Consider the following 6,000-nt stretch of genomic DNA (forward strand, 5'->3'; position numbering starts at 1 on the left):
GGGACTTGTCCAAAGTCACATAGCTAGTAATGTCAGGTCAAATTTGATCTCAGATCTTAAACTCTAAATCCAGCTTTCTCTCCACTGCGCCACCTACCTGCCTATCTGATCAATCTAGTCTTATTTAAACAGTCTTTACTGTAAATTGAGATTAAAAAAAAAAAAAAACTAATAGAATCGAGGCATTAGTAAAATGTTATAATCTGTGACAAAAAAGTGTCATACTTAATATAAGATATCTGATATATTAATTATTGAACTCTTTAGATTTAGTATATTAAATGAATACATACTTCCTTGAATCCTTCATTGGTTGGGGGGGGGGGGGAGGAAGGGGAGAGAGAGGAAATGAACATTTGCCCTGCTTCCCAAGTAGTATAACAGCTTGAAATTTTTTTTTCTTTTTGCTGAGGCAATTGAGGTTAAGTGACTTGCCCAGGGTCACACAGCTAGGAAGTGTTAAGTGTTGGAGGCCAGATTTGAACTCAGGTCCTCCTGACTTCAGGGCTGGAGCTCTATAAGAGCCTGAAAATTTGAAAGAAGAAACAGTTTCAAGCTTTTTACATAATAAAAAGTTATACAATATTGGTCTTAAGGTAGGTCTCCTTTCCCCCCCTAAAAATCTACCTTGTAGAAATCCTGTATAACCTATTCAAGGGTCCACAGCTCCCAGAACTGATTATTTAATTTTCATTGTGAGCATTTATTCAAAGTCACAGAAGCTGGAGGTGGGGAGCCTGCGGGAGGAAAACTGAGGAAGCCAAAATGGCCCATCCATCCCTCCCTGTTTCAGCTGAACTACGTTGTATCAGTCATGACCCCATCTGGGACTTTTCTTAGCAAAAATCCCAGACTGGTTTGTCACTCATTTTACAGATGAGGAAACTGAGGCAAACCGAGTTAAGTGACTTGCCCAGGGTCACGTTAACTGGGATGTGTAGGAGATCAAATTTGAATTCAAGCCCAGGCTGGGTCCACTATGGCACCACCTAGCGGCAACTACTTTATACTATGCTTCCTGGGATACCGTTCAGTGAGCATTCAAGAGATGTGTATTTATTTCTTTCCCTATCTTAAGTATGAGGAAGCTCCCTCCATGGATGCAGTTAACGCACCTGCTCTACAACTTATCTTGGAGAGCTTCCTAGGCCCCAGGTCACAGCCCGTGTGGGTCAATATTTAAGCACAGGTCTCCCCAACTCGGAGGCTCCCTCTCTAAGCACTGGGCCGCCCCTCCTGTTTAATTTGCCAAACTGATTAAATTAGGGTGGAATGGTCAGGGCTCTGCTCAGGAGGATTGTAAGCAAGGGAGCGCCGAAGCATCCTTGATTCCTGGGGAAATGCTGTCACCTTGTGGCCGCCGAGGGAAACGGCACAGCTGGGAGGGCACAAAGGGGCTGGTTAGGGAGAGAGAGAGCCACTTCTCAGGCAGCAAGGACAGTCTCCAAAAGGGCGAGATGTGAACGAGTACAGCATCGGGGTGGCCTGTGGGAAGAGCTTTAGTTCTGGCATCTGAGGACCCGGGTTCTAGTTCTGGCTGATGCTCCCTCCTCCTGTGACCCGGGAAAGTCACTTCCCTCTCTAGACCTCAGTTTCCTTTTTTGTAAAATCATGGCCTCTAAGGACCCTTCTTGCACTTTTAGAGCACAGTCTTCTGGTCTCCCCCACCACAGAAAGCTGATCCAATCCCTTGCATTCACATCCTTAATTGAAGTCGCTCTCTTTTTTTAATTCCAACTCCTTTACTTTTTTTAATGATTTTATTTTTTGTTACTCCACACTTTACAAACACTAATTAAGGGGCAGCTTGGTGGTGCGGTGGATAGAGCACCAGCCCTGAAGTCAGGAGGACCTGAGTTCAAATCTGTTTACGCTTCCTAGTTGTGTGACCCTAGGCAAGTCACTTAACCCCAATTTCCTCAGGGAAGAAAACACTAACATGAGAATTTCTCTATAAAAAAAAACCCAGTAAAAAACAAATTGTACATTGAGATCTTTCTCTAAACTCACAGCCCCTTATAATCAATTCAGTTCATTTACTGAGTCATCACCTGGGAAGGCTCTTGTTTCAGATACTGGGGGAAAGGAAAAATGTAGATAAAAGATGGTCCTTAATGGGACAGGTAAGATATAGTCACAGATTTAAGACGGAGGGTATTAAGTGCAGAGGGCCAAACAAAACTCTATTATTATAATTATTATAATCCCCTAAGCCGTTCCCACCAAGGATGCTGGAATCTTCAGGTCTGGAGCTGCTGAGGAGGACCAGGGAGGCAGCTTCTGTCCCCTGTCACATTGAGGGACCTTGGAGAGGTCATTGGAGCCAGGTTCTTCATTTTACAGATGAGGAAAGTAAGGTTTATAGAGAGATTTGCTCCAGGTCACTCTGTTGCCAGGAGACAACAATGAAGCAGGGAATCAAAAGTAAATCTTTTGGTGCTACATTTAGGGCTCTTTTCACTTTAGAATATTTCACTTAGCCTCTTTGACCCTTAGTTTCCTCATCTGTAAAATGGGAACCATCATGCTTGTGTTCCCTGATAGAGTCATTGTGAGCTAAAGGACTCCATACACCTTAATATTCAACCATGGACAGGGAGAAAACAGAGTAGGTTGGGCTTAATGGCATTGGTGGGTGACACAGGGGGGCTCAGCCCCCTGGAAACTCTGTCCAGCAGCCTGGACCCTTGGGGACTGGCCCAGCCAGCTTTGAATTAGTCTTTCTGGCTTCTCCCTGGTCACACCACTATCCAGTTAAAAAACATTAAGTGCTTATTACGTCTCTGTGCTTAAGAAACTTAAGAACTATATAGATATAACTGAGGCAATTGGGGTTAAGTGACATGCCCAGGGTCACACAGCTAGGAAGTATTAAATGTCTGAGGCCAGATTTGAACTCAGATCCTCTTGACTTAAGGGCTGGGGCTCTATCCACTGCACTACCCAGCTGCCCCAGAAGCTTCTATTCTAATAGAGAAGAAGAAAGAGAGACACAGAGACAGACAGAGACAGAAGAGAGAGAAAAAGAGAGAAGGAAGGGAAGGAAGACAGAGCAAAAGAGACCCAGTTTGCGTGTGTGTGCTGGGAAAGGGAACTTAATGGAGAAATCCAAGTGACTATAGAAGCCTAGGGGAAATGACAAGAGGGTATTCCATTTGTTTTTTGTTTGTTTTTTGCTGAGGAAATTGGGATGACATGACTTGGCCGGGGTTACACAGCTAGTAACTATTAGTGTCTGAGTCTGGATTTGAACTCAGGTCCTCCTGACTTCAGGGCCAGTTCTCTATCCACTGAGCCATCTAGCTGTCCTCGGGGTACTCCATTTAAACAGAGGGCTTGGAGACCACTAGCCTCTGATCGGAGGGTATGGGTGTTCCTTTGCTGGGGGGGGGGGGCAATTGGGTTAAGTGACTTGCCCCAAATCACAAGTATCTGAGGATACATTTGGTCTCAGATCTTCCCGACTCTAAGGCTGGTGCTCTATCCACTGTAGCACCACCTACTGTCTCCCACAGTGGGTACTTCTGAGGTGTGAGTTCCAGGGCTAAACCTGAGAATCCGAATAATAATACATAGTGGAGGAGTCAGAGAAGACAGCCTCATGGGAAATGAAGTGAAACCCTCCATTCCTGGACTAGGCTCCCTGGGTACCTTGGCCCAGCTCCCAGGCACCTCCTCTCTGCACCTTCCCTGATTCCCCTAAGTGAAAATGAGCCTCCAAGACCTCAGAACACTTCACTTGGGCCTCAATTTAGGGCTTATGTGGGAGCCACTTGAATTCTCTGGGACTCAGTTTCTTTATCTGTAAAATATGGAACTTGGTTATGGTGGCCTCCAAGGTTCCTTCCAGACCCGAATCTAGAGTCAGTTTCCATTAGAATTATTTGCCTCCGTGTTATGTCCTTATCCCGTTAGGTGCCGGAACTTGAGGAGGATTGGCGTCTCAGCTCCTATCATGGCTGAACACGGTGGGCATTTAATAAAGATCTGGGCCTTCGGGTAATCCAGTGGTCAGCCATTCACCAGACGGACATTGATTCTGTCCCTACTGCATGTAAAGCCCCAGGCTGGGCCCTAGTCGTGGGAATTTGCCATCTCCAGATGACCTCCAGCCGGCCCTTGCTCGGCTGGTCCTCCCCTCAGAAGGCCGGAGTGCTTTTCGGAGTCTAAGACAGGGGAGTCCGTGAGCCCGGTGCCTTCTCTCCCGTGCTGCCCCCTTTCCCCCTCTCTATTTCTGGCAGAGCTTGGCAAGCCACAGGCTTGACCCCTTGACCCCTCCCTCCTCCCAACCCTCTGCCCTGAAGGTCAGTGATGAAAGCGGATGGAAGCCTCCCAGCAAGGGATGGGAGCTTGGACAGGGGGAGCGTGGTATTTGAGCTCTGTCCCCAGGGGAAATTTGCTAAGGGGACAGTATCCCATTGTTCAGGGTCCCAGCCTTCTCTCAGCCGCGCCCCCACCCCTTCCCCAGCTCAGGCTCTCGGACCGCAGAGAATACATCACTGGATTTCAATCTGGGGGAGAGAGAAAAGCTCAATGCCCTCATTTGACAGATAAGGAAACTGAGGCTGAATAAGGTTAAGTGATCCCGCAGTTAGTAAGGAGCAGAACTGAGGTATGAAGCCTAGCTTATTGAGCCCAAATCTGTTCTCCACAGTCCTGCTAGGAGAGCCTTTCTTCTCAGGCTCCATGGATAGGAAGATCCAACCCTCTGCATTCTGGGAGTTTCCGTGGCCCAGCCTGGAGGGGGCCGGCACAGTCCGTGGGGCTGGCTGTCACGGGCATGGATTATCCCACGTCTCGGTCACATCCTTCCCTTGCAGCCTCCCCACTTCCTGCCCTTTATCCTGTCTTTATTTCAGAAAGGCTGTTCCACGGCTTCCATCTCCCTCCTCCCTTTACCCCCAGCCCCAGCCCAGAGTGAAGGAAGTAGATGAAAAGAAGGCAGGGTCAGGGGTTAATGAGCCCACTGAGGCCCGAGCTGATGGATGGACAGAGGCTGTCACTGGGGGAGCTATTATGAGGCCCCCCAAAGAGGGTCAGGAGCACTAGGAATCCCCTTTGCCTTTGGGGGAGTGGCTACAGGCGCCTTTGATACACTTTGAGAGGTCCGGTCCAGGCTCCATGGGGACAGTGACAAAGGCCATTTGTGAGTGAGCAGAAGCAGGACCTTGGATCTTTCTGACTACTGAGGAGGACCAGAGAGGCAGCTTCTGTCCCCTGTCACATTGAGGGACCTTGGAGAGGTCATTGGAGACAGAATCACAGAGACAGAGATGGAGACAGACTGTGTCAGAGACAGAGACAGGCAGAGAGACAGAATCAGAGACAAAGACAGACAGATGGAGACATCCATCTGCAGAGACAATGATAAAGACAGAGACAGATTTGATAAGGAAAAAAGGGAGATAGAGTAGAAAGACAGTTTCACATGGAAAATTTTTCATCCAATTAATCCAATTATGATTTATTAAATTGTTTCCCTTCTATGTGTTTTCCTTATTTCTTTTCCCGGATTTTTGTGAGCCAAATTTTGTTGGGTTGCCCCGGGGATGTTAATTTGGGGTATAGAAAAAAATGAAAGTTGAAATTTAGAAAAAATAGAGTTTAGAAAAAAGTTTAATTTAGACAGAAAAAAAAGTAAGAAAAAAGAGTTAGATTTAGTAATGAGAATTTGGAAGGGAAGAAGAAAGAGGGGTTTTTTCTTGGTTTTGGGTTTAAAAGATGTTATATGAGTTTCTTTTTTAATGGGGTGTTTTGGGGGGAAAAGAGGTTTTTTTTAAATAATGTTTGGAAGTTAGAATTAATTTTGGTATGATTTTGGGTGATTAATGTTTTGAATTTTTTTATTTTCTTTTGGGTTTTGTTTTTTTTGTGGGTTGTTTTTTGGAAGAAACTGCTTTTTGTGAGCATTTTTAAGTTTGTTTATCATAATTTTTCTTTTTTCTTTTTTGTTTGTTTTCTTTTTTATTTATTAGTTAAAATGATTTATGCTGGGGAGGG

Source organism: Sarcophilus harrisii, chromosome 5 (assembly GCF_902635505.1).
Source record: "Sarcophilus harrisii chromosome 5, mSarHar1.11, whole genome shotgun sequence".
NCBI lineage: Eukaryota > Metazoa > Chordata > Mammalia > Dasyuromorphia > Dasyuridae > Sarcophilus > Sarcophilus harrisii.